The sequence below is a fragment of the Eupeodes corollae genome, chromosome 1, assembly GCF_945859685.1.
Source record: "Eupeodes corollae chromosome 1, idEupCoro1.1, whole genome shotgun sequence".
NCBI classification, from domain to species: Eukaryota; Metazoa; Arthropoda; class Insecta; order Diptera; family Syrphidae; genus Eupeodes; species Eupeodes corollae.
The window spans coordinates 210,964,854-210,982,544 of NC_079147.1; the positions used below are offsets into that span (position 1 = coordinate 210,964,854).

Sequence of the window (17,691 nt, forward strand, 5' to 3'; positions counted from 1 at the left end):
AAGTAAGAAGTCCGTAAGGAACGACGTTATAATTTCACACTAACTAACCTTTTAAAATGTATTTTTAAGAGCATTAAGCTAATTAGATTAGCCTACATCAAGATTTAGCTGACACAAGAATTCAATCTAAGTGACAAAGATCAAAACAAAAACCTTTAATAACATTGGTAGGGTTTGAGTATTACAAAAACTTGATTTTGCTACCACGTGGATGGAAGTACCGGTACCAACTCATCAGCACATTCCTATATTTGTTGTACTACTACTTTGGTTGTAGTACCCATGACTGATGGTTAATGCGTTGGATTGTCATTTCAGAGGTTTTGGGTCCGATTCCTGCCTGTGTCATCTAAAGTTTTTTTTTCACTGGTATTGCCTCTTGCGAGGAATTGACAAATCCTCTAAGATTAATTCTTGTCATGAAAAGTGCTTTCTCAAAATAGCCGTTCAGATTCGGCTTTAAACTTTAGGTCCCCTCCATCCACACCAGTGTTGTAAGTAACTAGGCCTTAGTTCTCAGCGGACTGTTGCGCCACTTAATTTATTTATTTTTAAATCTTTGGTTCTATCATTTATTTGAAAAACTTTTTTGACAGTCACTGAGGATCGAACCAGACCAAATGGAGCTTATGGAGCCGATGTTTTTGTTGATGAGATATGATAAAGAAATATATCCGAACAATGGTTCTTACAAGTTTTAAGGGAGATCATCAGTTAATTAGCTACAACCCCATCCAAGACACTGGATAAATTCTTTAAAGATTTGTTTGGGGTTAAGTCAAACTCCTTTATATCTACACACCATATTTAAAATTGTAAACGATTTTTCAAAGAGTTTTAATAGCCCACTATTTAGGCAGCTGTTAATTTTAAAGATGTCAATTTTGGACATTTGATAAGAAATAAATGCGCCATTACTAAAATCTTTCGCTTTTTTGACATAACACCGTAATTTTTGCATTAACTCTTAGGTATTGAAGCTTTAGAAGTTTAGTTAACACAAAAGCTTTGCTCGAGTTAGAAAGTTCGTAGCTTAGCACTTGGAAACCATAACAATGATCCGTATTTTTATCAAGAAATCATCTTCAGTCGCAAAACCCATTCAAACTTTAAAGAAACTACGAAAATAAGCAGAATTGAAAAATTTGAAGCTTGGAAAGCTCAAGAATATTTTTGGGATAGCGACAGATCATTGGTGTAAGACCAAATGTCTTACTTGTTTGAAAATGAGAATGATGCAACTGATATGATTATTGGATGGGTCTTTGATCGATGATTTTGTGTGGCCTAAATTGGAATTCAAATGACGCGGACGTCGTCGATTATTTTCAACAAGATGAAGGCGACGGCGTTGAGTGCTTCAATATGACACGTTCAATCGCAAATTTCTGTCCGTGTTGTTTTTTAAGAAACTGATCACAGTTATCCACCAAAATTTTGTTATTTAACACTTTTACACTTTAATCAAAGGTTTCACAATAAAGCTGCGTTTTAGTTTCCCAAATGAACTCAGTAACATACATAATTTGTGATCTTGGTTCCTATCTGAGTCAAATTCAGAAGTCTGGGAAATTGGTTTCATTATGACGGGTAGTTAGCTATTTTGTGTTTTAAACGGTTAGGCTGTGTGAACTATAGTTGAAAGAAAAATTAAAAGAAGATAGATTATGAACGTTTTACGTCTTGGGTCTACACAGCTTTATTTTCGTAGGATAACCTATATGGGTCATTTGTGATAGTAAAATGCAGCAAAATGAATTTGGTAATTTAAACAAAGATATTTAAATCAATTGATTTCTTTTAAAAAATCTTCGTTTTTTTAAATATCAAAACAAAACCTCTTATTGGAAAAAGCCTGTACAATTTTTATTCCTAATATTTTTTTAATATTTAATAAATTTTCATCCCTGTGGAATATGACCAATTCCAGTAGAACTAATAAAACCAACTTTGCATGCACATTTACTATATTTTTATACATACAAAGGTATAGTGTGTATGTATGTTTATAGAAGGACAACATAAAGAGAGGGTAGCTTAAAGGAATTAATACCAACGGACATCCAGGCTGATGCAAAAACTAAAACTGAACAATAGTACGTTTTAATAGTAGAACACAAAAACAAAACACAACGACCATCAAAACCACTAACAAAGTGCCAGGTTCAGTAGCACGAAGTAAAACCACCGCACACGGGTCAGAATGCTGGTACATATTATATTTCATTTTCTCAAACGATAAAGGGTGATTTTTAATAAATAAAATAAAAATATAGAAAGGATCCATAGCCATACATTATATTGGTTTTAAGAGAGGAAACATTTTAATATAATATGAAATATAACCAACCAAACCATAGCAATATTGACCGAGCACATGTAAGCAAAGTGACCCAAAACACTATCAACTATTAATTACTTAGTCCTATGATAAAAAGGAATCTTATAGTCATATAGTAGGGGGAGGTATGGGTACATACAGTTGTGGTCATATAATTTACCAATATTGTGCTTTTTTTATCAACATGTAAGAATTACACATATCCATCGACGATGAGTGTTCTTTTCTTATAAAATTGCGTGCAGTCAGGTTTTTGTCATAAGGTCGTAAAATATTCTATTTTGAAACATTTTTTTGATTTGTGATCCTCTCCCAATAAATGGTCTAACGAACAACGAAAGAATTTTTCAAATCAGACCAGTAGTTCCTGAGATAAGCACGTTCAAACAAACAAACAAAGCATAAACTCAGTCTTGCTGATGAACAAAAATTCACATCGATACAAATTAAAGTCCAAATGAAAACTGAAAATTAAAAACATTGGCACAAAAGATATCAAGGTGATTCAAGAATAAGAACCTTAATGGACGCTTTGCTAAACGTAAACAAGAGGTTAAATATTCATATCGATTACGGAATTCTAAGAATTCTACTCCTGGTAAGTCAACTCCACCCACTGACATTACGTTTTCGTTGTAAAACTTAATTATGAAATTCCCCGGATGAATTACATTGTCGATTTCAAAGACTACTTATCATTTCTAAATCTACCTTTCGACGCTGTCAATTTCTGACATGCCCAAAACATCTACAACATTTTAGATAAGCAAACATGTTTCTGTGTTCTGCTGTATTTTACGAAATATAAGTTTAACTCAATTTTTTGGTCATTAAGATAAATTGCAAGGAATCGAAAGTAAAGAATCCTCATAAAACGAATATGCGATACGGCACGTTTTCCTTACGTTTGTTTTAATTGGGAAGTTTTTGAGTTGTGTCCTTACGAAGAAATGGTAAATGGCATAGAAACATTTTATGATGTTTTTAAAATCAGTCAATAATACTTTAAATATCAGTACCAAATTTGTATCCACTAATAAAAGAAATTGTAGTGCCCGTGCCATGATGGTTAGTGCGTTGAACTGTCGTGCTATAGGTTCTGGGTTGCATCCCTGTGCCTGTGCCATCTAAAGTTTTTTTTTTCAAGAGTGCAGCTTCTTGCGAGGAATTGACAAATTCTCCAAGAGTAATTCTTGTAATGAAAAAAAAAGTGTTTTCTGAAATTAGCCGTTCGGATTCGGATTCGGCTTAAAACTGTAAATTTCCATTCCTGACAACATTACTCGCACACAGGAATGGTTGAGAGTCGTAAATCACTAGGCCCTAGTTCTTAAAGGGCTGTAGCCCCACCTAATTAATTATTAATTAATAAAAGAAATTGGGGGCATTCAATAAGCTAGTCACTACGTTATGAAGTCATTCTGATTGGTTAAATGTAACTAAAAAATTATTTGAAATATCTCCTCTGACGGAGTGTTAACATTTCTGCTACTAAATTATGGACACTGATTTGGACATTTCAGAATTAGTTTTTCGGTAAAGACACATTAATTCAAAATGAAATCAATCTCTCAATATTTAAAATTATATAATTATAAATCACACAAATTATATCTCTATATTCAAAAGTAAAAAGCTCTTAAGTCTATTTTTATAGTTTTGTAAAAAGTAGATTTTTAACTTTGCAATATTTGTTTAAATAAAAAATAAGAAGGATATGAAGATACAGCTTTCAGTAATTTTTAATTTTACAAGTATTTAAAAAGTAATAAGTGGAGTATGTAATACATTGACTTAAGTGCTTTTGCTAAAATAATTTATACAGATATTCTAAGATATTCTTAGGCCGGTTTAACTAATATATTGTTTTTATCCTTTTTTGTACTTCTGTTTGTATTTTATTTTGTAATAAAATATTGTAAGTTGACATAATCGATTTTACTTTTTTGATTAATATTGAAAATAAAAATAATTTAAGATATTTTACCAAAATCATTTGTACATTTTTCAAAACCCAAAGAATTAAACCAAAACTATTTTACAAAAGGTCATAAAAGATTTATCAACGGGGGTAAAAAAGATAATCTTGAAAATGAAGCACTTACAGATTCATTATAATAAACTTTTAACTCACATTTTTAGACTTTCTATTGTTTATTTGTTTTGTTTTCATTAAACGAAAAATTCTCTTCTCGAAAATAGCAGAAATGACAGATAATACAAATTGTATTGAGTGCGAAAGAGTTGCGATTCCAGATAAGTTGAAAAAAATGTCGATAGTTCTTGGCACATTACCGACATTTGTTTATCTTTTTACCGTCAGATTTGGTAAGACTCAAAAGTGTGAAAACAAATTGAAACTGTCACTTTAGCTCGGTAAAAGGGATATTAAATTGAAGAAATCATTTTACGCAAAAACGTTTTTACAAAAGATCGATAAGAGTGACTCATTTAAATTCAAAGCATTTGGAAATAATGGAAGGCCGTAGGGCAGGCGTCCTTCACAACTGTACCATAAATACATCAAATTTAGATTGTTAAGGACACCGGGTGAACAGTAATGGTTATGATGGGGTTGGTCCTGTTTTACAAATAAATACCAAAAATGGCCTTTCAAATCTTTAAACAGACAATCTGGACAATTATTTGAATTATGTCGATGATTAGCTGGGATATTTCAAGCACTTTCACTTTCTTCGCGTTTAAGAGTCGGTATTGCGTTGCTTAAACGCTATTAGTTACAATCCACACACATTTCACACAAACAGTTGATTATGAGAGATTGATATTCGAAAGAATAAATTCAATTTTAAAATTTAAAAAAGAGGCTGGGATGCGACCCACACTGATAACTTCCCATCCCGTCTGACGATTTGTCTTGCTTAAAAGTTTGTTTATTTGTACTAGTATCAATTTTACCAAAATCATTGAATATTGAAAACAATATTTTCTGTAAAATAAATAAGTTTGAAGCCAATATCTAAAATTTTTGAAAAGATATTTGAGTCGAAAATCAATTTTTACCAACTTTTGTTAATTTTTTTTTCGGTTTTTAATTTTTTGTAAGAAAACTGTAAATTCGATTTTATTCAAAATTTTACTGAATGTTGACAACAATATTTTTTAAAAGATAAAAGTAAATTAAAGCCAATATCTCAAAGTTTTGAAAAGATATTTGAGTCGATATTCAATTTTTACCAACTTTTGTTATTTTTTTTTTCGGTTTTTAATTTTTTGTAAAAAAAACTATCAATTCGATTTTTTTCAAAATTGTATCGAATGTTGAAAAAAATATTTGTTATAAGATAAAATAAGTTTTAAGCCTAAATTTCAAGTTTTTGAAAAGATATTTGAATCGATATTCAATTTTTACCAACTTTGAGTAATGTTTTTTTTTCGATTTTTATTTTTAATAAAAAAAACTGTCAGTTCTCAAAATTTTATCAGATTTCAAAAACATTGTTCTCCGTTGCTCAAAATTGTTTTGGAGATGAAATTATATTTTAGTCGTTAAATTTTGGAGGTGACAAATTTTTTTTTTTCAATTTTTTTGATTTATAAAAAAAACCGTTAGATAGATTTTTTTCAAAAAATATATTTCTTTGAGATCACTTTACAATATATTATATAAAATTTAATTCAAGTCTCTAACATTTTTGGTTCGTAAGATATTTAGGGTTAACCAAAATGTTCACCTTTTTTTTAAACTGCTATGGTAAAAAACCACCCACGCAATTTTCTTGAGAGCTCTTTCTGCATCTTTCTGTCTTATTATCTGTATAACAAAATTTATTTGGAGTCGATATCTCTTCTGGTTCTTGAGCTATGGGCAACGAAAAAAACGTCGCGAACGTACGGACGTACGCACAGACATCTTTCTAAAAATCTTTTATTTCTACTGTAGGGACCTTGAAATGTCGAGAAATGTCAAAATTTTCAATTTGACAAGTCGGACCCATTACAATAACTTCCTATGGGAAGTTAATAAAACTGTTTTAGTGAAATTATAAAAAAAGGCACAAATGTATAATTGGACTGTTTATGTTGTTAAATAACGTTTCTTACGTGAGCTTTAAAGAGGATAGATTAGACGAGAATAAAAAACCAAACTTATTGAGAGAGAGAAGAAGAATAAGATCGACATCAAATCCTTTACTGATTCCAAGTAAGTACATACATATGTATATCCAAGGATGATTCATTGGACAAATAATTCTATTTTGTTATATTTCAAGACCTGAAAATTAAAAACAAGACCTTTATTTACCTATTAAATGAAATTGAAGAAAAAATACCGAAAAGACAAAGAATGTTATCGGTGCCACTCGTTTTAAAGCTTGCAGCTACTTTAAGATTTTTGCTGAAGTCAGCTACCAAAAGGGTGTATGCAATGACTTCAAATTGAGGAATTGCACAACCAACGTTGAGCCTCATCCTCAAAGAAATGCTCCAAATTATGGAAGCACACATTTGGTCTCGTTTAATAAATTCTCACTACCTATTTGGGCGAAGAAAAAAGACATGCTTAGGCTTTTTTTATGAAAAGGCTGGGATTCCGGGAATAATAGGATGTGTAGATGGCAGCCACATAAAAACTCAAGTACCAAAAAAAGATGAACAACATCGTTAGTACAACAGGAATAGCTTGGATAAACCACCACACCAATCAGATCGAAGAAGAAAACATTCAATGAAGTTTTACTTTAAACTTGGCATTAAACCATACCTTTTGCAACTCCTTTACCGTTCTAACCAGTTGCACCAAGGAATTGAGGGTAATTGCTTTTTTCTGTTCTAAAATTATTTGCAAATGAAGGATTTAATTATATTAATTCTGTGAGCATTTACAGTAAAATACAATTAATAATACTAAAACAAACAGTAAAACACTATAAAAACTTGCATATTATTTGATTTTACACAAGGTGTCTGGACATTTTTCTTCGACAGAAAGTGGCGTTTTTCACGTGTACTGCCTCTTGCGAGGAAATAAGCCTTTCGGATCCGGCATATAAACTGTAAGTCCCTTCAATCTCTGACAACATTACTCGCACAGGAATGGTTGAGAGTTGTAAGTCACTAGGCACTGGTTCTTTATGGACTGTTGCGCCACCTAATCTATTTATTTTAAACGAGAGCTACAATAGCGATGAGATCAAAAATTTGGATTCCATTAACCGCTAAATGTCAAGTAGCGTAACGCTTAACCCCTTTCGTAGGAATAATTCAACAGAATTGCATATATATATTAAAATGACTTCTTTTCAATGCGCAGGGCTGGTCTGGATCGGTATGAAAAACAAATACATCAGCATCCGCGGTAGAATCACTGCCGATAAAAAACAAAATTCTGCTGCGGATAGAGATTTTACTTTTAATCAACTATCTATCGAAAGCAATTTTCATGGTTTTAATTTATTTTTACTTAGACCATAATCTACGAACGTATCCGTTTTTTAAAATTTTTACTTCGTAGTACCCGTGGCATGATGGTTAGTGCGTTAGACTGTCAAGCGAGAGGTCTTGGGTTCGATCTTGAGAGGAATTGACAAATTCTCAAATTTGCTGTTCGGATTCGGCTTAAAACTGTAGGTCCCTTCCATCCCTGACAACAGTACTCGCACAAAGAAATGGTTGAGAGTTGTCAGTCACTAGGCCCTACTTCTCAAAGGGAGTGTTGCGCCACCCAAATTATTTATTTTTATTATTTCGTTTAGATTTAAAATTGAAAAATATAAAACCAGATTAAATATAATTCTGACATTTTCCTTACCTATCATCTTTAAAATTGTCATTTTATTAAGTTAAAATTAGTTCTAGTCTAAATTTGGCTAAATATTTAAAAATTTTGTATTTAATTATTCTGACAAATTGTCAATTTTATCAACTTTCAAATAAGTAAAAAACCGAATTACAGCATATATTTTTTTTAATAAAAAAATGAGTTATGTGGAAAATAAATTCAAAGTTATACGAGAAAAAGGAGGTGCAAAAACGTGATTTAAAGCATATTAAATACAGTTTTAAATTTCTTTATTGTTTTGAATATTTGTTCACTTCAGTTTATGAAATCGAAACAAATTTCTTCACAAACTGCTTAATTGAAAAATAAATTACTGTTGGGAACAGTTGTCAGGTATGGGGGGACCTTCAGTTTTAAGTTGAATCTGTACGACTAATTTGAGAAAGCACTTTTCAAGACAAGAAAAACTTTTGATGTCACAGGCAGGGATCGAACCCAAGACATGACAGTCCAAATCACTCACTATCATGCCAAGGGTACCACTTCTTAATTATGTTTAAAAATATTATGAAACTAAATTAGTTAAGAACTATATAATAAAAACAATCATTTTCTAGTCAAAACATAATTTTGATTAAGTTAATCTAAATGACCACAACTGTACAGGACATACACATTTGTATATCCTGTTGATGAAAGTTTATTTTTACTTTATTTCGAAAAGTGATAAATAGGCTAAACTTGTATATTTTTAGATCTTCAAGTATTAGATTTTATCTCGTTTGAAGTCGTTAAGGTAAGGTGTCTGTTTGTTCTGTAGAGTCCTAGATACTCAAACAAATATCCTGTGAGGAAGAAATAGAGAAAGATTTTCATCACAATAGGTATAATGTCCTTAAGAGATTTATTCTATATATAGATGAATGTACTGTACTTGTATTGTACATCGTTTACTAAAGCTATTAGAAGGAGTAAATATATACGTTTATATATTTGTGTGTTTCTCTTATTTAAACGATGTTATCGTTTGTGTATACAGAAATAAATCCGCGTGTTCTGTTCATTCTATAGGTTGACCTCATAAAACATTAACAATTAGAGACTTCGTAATGGTTTCGTGTTTAAGGTAAATCAAATACCAGTGGAATTGGTATAGAACAAGAATTTTTGCACATTCATTTATTATAGTAGAAAATAGTTATTGTCATGCATCATTTTGAAGCAATGAAATTGCGTGAGTTGTACAAACTCTCAAATAGTGTCAAATTGGTATATTTTTGGCTTTTTATTGTTGTACATACATATAAATAAAATGACCACTTATGACCGTCACCTAACTTTTGTGTTTTTTTGTTCTTTGTTTTGTTTGGCCTCACGAAAGATTGCTTTGTCTAAAGAAATAACCCTTTTATTATTCTGGATTGTGTAATGATGTAGTTTATGAGTTTTTTTTGAATATTTTATTTTTGTTTTCTTTGATTTATACATATATAATTTTGCTTACTTTGGATAAATAAATATCACTGTAAATTGCATGGGATTTAGATTAAGTGTAATATAGTTCTTGCTAGGATAAGAATTTAAAAGATGCAAATATTTCAAGATACATAATAAAACTAAAACATTCACTTTAATAAACCCATTTTTAACAACCACCAAGTACTTAAGAGATATTAGATATCACGATGTTTTCATTTTTTTCACTGTCCGAAACTAAAACTCCTAGAATTTGAAGTTATAAAAAACCAGGTGGTATCAAACGTCAAAATCATAATGAAATTATACAAGAAAACAGCCCTATTGGTCAAAAGCCTTAAGTGAATACTAGAGATCCTGGGAAACACTCTTGCCACTAAACCCTTCCCCATCGCACCCTTTGAGCAGTTATGAATTAGGGCTTCAAATCACATGTATGTCGGAGTTACAAAAACTTAATAAAAACAATTAAATAAATAAGGATCCAAGCTAAGTATTCGCGAAGAAGTAAAATCTTCGAATATGAACAATTTTCGGAAAAAATGTCAAACAATTTTTATCAACCTTGTAAATATATGCGACAGACAAAAATTGGCCTACAATTATTTGCAATCATTTGAAATCATCAAAACAAGCAAATTTGTTGTACTTTCAAAAAAGGCCAATTTTATTTTGAATGATGTTCTTGACTACAATAAAATCATACAAATTTAAATTGGCGGAATGTTTTTAAGTATAGGAAAAAATTAGAACAAATTACACGATTTTGAAATAATTTAAAAACTTGAGAATGGAAGGAAATAAAAAGTCAAAGTCTAGCAAAATAACATCGAAAAGCCGATCAAAATAACAACACAATTTGTTTACAGTTCGGTGAATATTGGACTGTAGACAAACGATTCTAAACCATTCCGGTGTTCGAGTTATGTAAGAAATGGAGCCGAATACGAACGACAAATTTGAGAATGTACTTGGCCACTATAAGCTAAATTTGCGCTTCTACAAGCCCTGTTTACTTTCGAAAGATTGTAAACTTCTTGGGAAATGTCACTATAAGCTTTTTGTGATTACTTAACTAAGTTTTCCTGGATCAAAATCAAATGCAAACAATGCAAATCGGCACTTGAAAAAATGAAAAGTAACCTTTTTATATTTAGGTACAGCTTTTCCGTAGCTTCTCACTGATAAAGGTTTAGCTTCAAAATTAATTTGATCCCCTTTCTTAAAATCTTTAATTGACACGACACGCAGTCTATGTTAAGAGGAAAGACCATTCTCTAAATAATATAAGGGCGATGACGAACCGAATTAAGCTGTAAGGGAGATAGAACGACTCAACCTAGGCGACGCAGATCAACAATTCCGACTACCCGACCTCGATGAAGTGAAGATAGCTATAACTTAACTGAAGTCAAACAAAGCTGCTGGACCTGACGTCACCGCTGCCGACTTATTCAAATATGCAGGAGATGACTTGGTAGGGAGCATGGACCAACTTATCTGCAAAATATGGTCGGAAGAAAACTTGCACCATGAGTGGAATCTCAGCATAGTTTGTCCAATACATAAGAAAGAAGACCCTCTAAATCTTAACATTGCATAGAAGCCGTTCGTCAACAACATGATAGGTCCTTATGTATGTGGCTTCAGACCAGGAATATCCACCATCGACAAAATATTCACATTACGGCAGATATTTGAAAAATCCAAGAACTTCAAATCGATACCCACCATCTCTTTATCGATTTTAAAGCTGCGTATGACAGCATCTATACGGGAAGAGCTCTACAGAGCAATGTCTAGTTTTGGCATCCCTGTCAAACTTATCCGTTTGTGCAGAATAACGATTGAGAATGCATTCGTTTCTATCAAGGTCGGAAAAGATCTCACCGATGCATTTGATGTCGAAAAAGGTTTTAGACAAGGCGATACACTGTCATGCACTGAACGACGACGTCTTGGACGAAACGTCACTATGGACAACTAAAACTTTGAGGTAGTTGAAGACCTTGACTACCTGGACAATACCGCTCTAAACTCGGAAAATGACACCAGCGATGAAATCAAATGAAGAATAACTCTTGCAAGTCACTGCTTCTTTGGACTTAGAAGGCAAATTTCTTGTAAAGTCCTATCTCGAACATCTAAAATCACCATCTATAAGACGCTCATCATCCCAGTTCCCATATATGGCGCTGAGGCTTGGACCCTGTCAAAGGAAGACGAGAGCGTTTTAGGATGCTTCGAGAGGAAAATTCTTCGGGTGATTTTTGGTGTCTTCTGCATAAATGGAGAATGGAGGAGAAGATATAACTACGAACTGTACAGGCTGTACAGCAACACTGACCTAGTTAACAGAATTAAAGTCCACAGACTTAGATGGCTCGGTCATGTAGAGCGAAATGAAATCAACGCTCCAGCCCGGAAGGTCTTCGAATCCAATCCCGAGGGACGGCGCAGTAGAGGAAGGCCGCGACGCTAGAGTCGCATTTTGGTTATGGCCCAGTTCTGCTCCGGACTGTAGCGCCATCTTAAGTATGTAAGTAAGTATTGACACCTTAATTCATCATGATTGAACACTTGTTCTGCACGTCTAATTTTTCTCTTGACAACATCCGAATGTGCACTCTTCAAAATTGTATATTCAATTGTTTTTCTATTTTCATTTGTAAAATAAATGTATTTATTTTTGGTTTAAAAAAATTGATTTGATTTTGATGAATGTCATTTACGATTTGCTCAATTTACTTAATTTTATTGTTAATAACATAGGAATATGGTTTGAAATGATTCTGATCCGAATATGAAAGCATTTTAAAATAACTCACTTCCAATTCAATTAAAACTTATCTTTTCTTCTTTTAAGTTGCATCAATTAAAAATATATCTGAATTAAAATTTGAAAGATGCAAGGATAAGAAAAACTAAATCAATTTACAAACGTATCAAATTTTTGGAATGTGAAAAATTTATCATAACAATTGAGATTTATATCCATGCATAAAACTGCCAAAGTAATTTGTTTTACAATAATCTTTAATGTATAACATGTATCTTGTCTTTTGCTTATCTTTTCAAAATTACCAAACCCAGTTAACATTTGAAAGACTATTCCAAAAAGTCCAAATTGATAAGGCTTTATTAATAAACAAACGTACCAACCAGCCAAAGTTTACAAATTCCTTAATACAATTTTAATACAAAAGCAGCTTTAGTGTAAGAACCCCTTTAACATTAATGACACATTATAGGAAATATTATATTATTATTTTCTGATAAAATTCATTTCCGTTTTCTTCCTAACTAAATTAAATTGTATTGATCTATTGATAAAATACTATACAACGACATACATATGTACATATATATGTAGTATAATGTTTATATATAGTTATTTTCCTTAAATGGACACAAAAACCAAAAAGATAGATAACATTGACATCTGTTGGGTAAAACAAATGAAAATTCTAATTCTCTTCGGAATCTGGATTTGAAATCAAATATACCCCAACATTGTGATGTGTGCATATAGAGTATACCATAAATATATATGTACATGAATATGTATGTTATATTATGTATTTGGTAGAGAAAGCATTCCTTTAACTATAAAGATTAAGTACACAAGCATAAGAAAGACATATCCGTTTTATTGGACCCAATAATGTATACATAACTATATCTGTGTTATATAAGACCAACAAAACAAAAATGAATCTTTTAGCAAATAACAGAAAGATAAAGCAAAACAACCATCGACAAAAAAACATAAAAGGAATGACAAGGAATACAAAGGAAAGAAAAAAAAACACCATTTCTTTATGCCAAAGTATGTACGTTACGAGCCATATGAAAAGGGACACAATTATTGTATCTATCTCAAGGATTTAATTCACTTTAGCCTCAAGGCCGTTTGTTGCTCACACAATGGAATCTGACAAATTCAATTTGGGATTTTGTGAATCTTTCGACTATTCTAATGCAAATTAACTTGTTTTAGATTAGAATATTAACCTTGACAGGTTTTATGGTAAATAAAGATTCAGTTAAGAAACGAACGTTGGCTCCATCTAACGACCGTCTCACCAAAATATGTATGGTGTGAAAAAGTCACCAGAATCGAAATATTTGTATAGATATGTTAAAAATGTTGAAAAACTGTGTACCTAACCAAAAGAACTGCAGTGTACATATATTTTAGTGCTTTCTTTGAGAACTCTGACACATGTTCTTATCTGCGGCAAACCGGATAGCTTAAAAAATTAGATTTTTCTTGTATGCCAGTGTGTGTCTCTGAATATATGTATGTACATATGTACCTAAGAACCAAAAACAAAAAAAGGAATCTCGTTTTGGTGTAGGAAGGAATTTGCAGATGAAAATATTTTGAAATGGGCGATACAATTGCGTTCTTCTATATTTTAGTCTTGTTTAGTTTTCTTATTTTTTGGGTAAGGTGTGTTTTTCGATTATGTTATTTTTTGGGGGGTTGGGGACGGCGGCGGAAGCTAGTAGGTATGTGGAGAATCTTAAATTCAGTTAAGAGAATTTAGTTGTTTCTTAAGGAAGAAAAAAGATAACATATTTTTTATTTGCATGTACACATAGATGTCATACCGATATGTCTGGTATGACAAATGAGAAAATAAAAGAAACAATTAAGATAAAAGTTTTATATTATAATGAATTAAAGGGTTTCTCAATTGGGCCGATATCAAATCAATTATATCTTTTTACGTTTCTCATGTTAGAATGATAAAACATGCATCCTCAAAAAGTTCACCGTCAAAAGCGACTGATGATAACCAATGTCTGGATCAAATGTGTGGTTACAGTGGATCGAACAGGACGCGAAGGCTGCCCTCTGCGTTTCCTGGAAAAACTGCATTTCAACTAAAACCCATACACCACTCAGCAAAATATAAACTGTTTCAAGATGTGGTAAAATCTTAAATGGTTTACATCTCCAAAGAGTTAGGCTACAAAGAATATGAGGATGTGGAAAAATTATTACGTTCTTTTTTGAAGCGAATCTTTGCTCTCATATCAACAACGCCTAATTATTTGCTTCATATCATAAATCGTTTTGATTTTGTACAAACTTGGATCGATCTAGCTAATTTGACGGGTGAATTAGAATTTGATTTGGACAATCTAACGGGTTTTATAGGAAGTCTTTACTCCCTTGTTGCGAAATTGGATGAGAAATATCGGTAACATTTCATTAACCAGGGCAAACACCACAGTATAGAGTCTTCTATATAGGAAGTTAGAGTTCAATCTTGAAGAATCAAATTACTTTGAATACAAGAACTCAACGGATATGATTTCTTCAATTCTACGAGCCAGAGGTGAGATACTTTCTCTGAACTACATACCTCACAGACCAGACCTTCCTATTGAGTACTTACTCTGAAACACAAATGAGAGAGAAAATATCGGACACTTTTAGGATTTTGTCTAAGTATCCGAAAAAATTTTCGAGAGATTTTTGGGAAGAACCAATTTGAAGCTGAAGATTTAATCCAAACCCTTAATGGAGCAAAAGGCTGGGATTATCTTTACAAATTCCTCCAATGCGCAATGGGTCTTACAGAAAAAGAATTCTTACAGAGAGCTTTTAATTCTTCCAGTGCATTTAAATTTGTTTGTTTTTTCTTTTTTTTTGCTGTATCTTTTCATTGAAATTTAAAAATTTTGTTTTATATAAACTTGTTTAAAATTAATTTCCAGTAATCCAGTAATCACTTCTATTAGAAATGTAATTCATTTAAGTGAACGCAAAACCAGTTGAAATTCTGTTCAACGGTAGGACTTGATTCACACAACAAAGAAGAAAATTGGAATCTTGTTAGAATTGTCATAAAATGGGTCAGTATGTGCGTTTTTGAGCATTGCGAGGGAAGCGAAGAAGATGGGTTTAAAGGTTAATGATAATATGATATCATCTTTAAATTGAACGACGATGCCTCGGACAAAACGTAATCATGGACAGCTATAACTTTGAGGTAGTTAGGGACTATATTTACCTATGCACTATAGAAATAGTATAACAAGGCACGCTATAAATTCAGAAAACAAAACCAGTGCTTAAATCAAAGTTAAGTCCTCTCTCGAACATCTAAAGTCACCATCTAAAGGGTGATTTTTTTGAGGTTAGGATTTTCATGCATTAGTATTTGACAGATCACGCGGGATTTCAGACATGGTGTCAAAGAGAAAGATGCTCAGTATGCTTTGACATTTCATCATGAATAGACTTACTAACGAGCAACGCTTGCAAATCATTGAATTTTATTACCAAAATCAGTGTTCGGTTCGAAATGTGTTTCGCGCTTTAAGTCCGATTTATGGTCTACATAATCGACCAAGTGAGCAAACAATTAATGCGATTGTGACCAAGTTTCGCACTCAGTTTACTTAATTGGACATTAAACCAACCACACGAATGCGTACAGTGCGTACAGAAGAGAATATTGCGTCTATTTCTGAGAGTGTTGCTGAAGACCGTGAAATGTCGATTCGTCGCCGTTCGCAGCAATTGGGTTTGTGTTATTCGACCACATGGAAGATTTTACGCAAAGATCTTGGTGTAAAACCGTATAAAATACAGCTCGTGCAAGAACTGAAGCCGAACGATCTGCCACAACGCCGAATTTTCAGTGAATGGGCCCTAGAAAAGTTGGCAGAAAATCCGCTACGTAAATAAGAAAATTGCCGCATTTGGAGTGAAGAGCAACCAGAAGCCGTTCAAGAACTGCCCATGCATCCCGAAAAATGCACTGTTTGGTGTGGTTTGTACGCTGGTGGAATCATTGGACCGTATTTTTTCAAAGATGCTGTTGGACGCAACGTTACGGTGAATGGCGATCGCTATCGTTCAATGCTAACAAACTTTTTGTTGCCAAAAATGGAAGAACTGAACTTGGTTGACATGTGGTTTCAACAAGATGGCGCTACATGCCACACAGCTCGCGATTCTATGGCCATTTTGAGGGAAAACTTTGGAGAACAATTCATCTCAAGGAATGGACCGGTAAGTTGGCCACCAAGATCATGCGATTTGACGCCTTTAGACTATTTTTTGTGGGACTACGTCAAGACTAAAGTCTACACAAATAAGCCAGCAACTATTCCAGCTTTGGAAGACAACATTTCCGAAGAAATTCGGGCTATTCCGGCCGAAATGCTCGAAAAAGTTACCCAAAATTGGACTTTCCGAATGGACCACCTAAGACGCAGCCGCGGTCAACATTTAAATGAAATTATCTTCAAAAAGTAAATGTCATGGACCAATCTAACGTTTCAAATAAAGAATCGATGAGATTTTGCAAATTTTATGCGTTTTTTTAAAAAAAAGGGTTCTCAAGCCCTTAAAAAATCACAGTTTATAAGAAACTCTTCATCCCGGTTCTCATTTATGGTGCTGAGGCTTGGACCTGTTAAACAATGATGAGAATGTCTTAGGATGCTTCGTGAGAAAAATTTTTCGGGTGATCTTAAGACCCGTATGCATAGATGGAGAGTGGACTCGGTCATTTAGAGCAAATGGAAATCAACGCTCCAGCCCGGAAAGTATTCGAATTCATTCCCGACAGACGGCGCGGCGTAGTAGAGAAATGACGCAACTTTGGAGCCGCACTTAGCGTGCAAAAGTGGGGACAGCTAAAATAATCATTCATTTGTAGTTACCTATCTGCCATTATTAAAAAGTTAATTCGATATAGCCTTTTGAAAAATAAAGAAGCAACCGTTGGCATTTGAATGATGGCATATTTCACACTTAATTGCATGATCCTTTCAAACAAAAAAGAAAGTTGTTTATATCTCACACACAGAGTTTTTTATTTAATGTTTATCCAAAACTTATTGAAAACTCCTATACAAAGGGTTCAAATGTTAGCCTCATATACTATATATACCTTTAGAATTCATCGGTAGCAAAGAGCTGGACGAATTTCCCACTGTATCGCAATAATTATTTGCTCAAGCCTTCATAATCGTTACGACTGACCAAAACTTAACTTCTTGCTTATTTGCATGCAACCACAATTTTTAGACAAGACCCATTTTACTTTCCAATCCCAGCAATTAAGCATTCTTCGATTTCAAAGGCAATTGATATTAACCA

The 17,691-nt window shown here is 32.8% G+C and overlaps 1 protein-coding gene across 7 annotated transcripts in view; it reads right to left on the reverse strand.

The window, feature by feature from the left end:
• Window positions 1–17,691, reverse strand: part of LOC129939252 (semaphorin-1A) — an 88,167-nt gene that overhangs the window by 50,756 nt on the left and 19,720 nt on the right. The window lies entirely within an intron of this gene.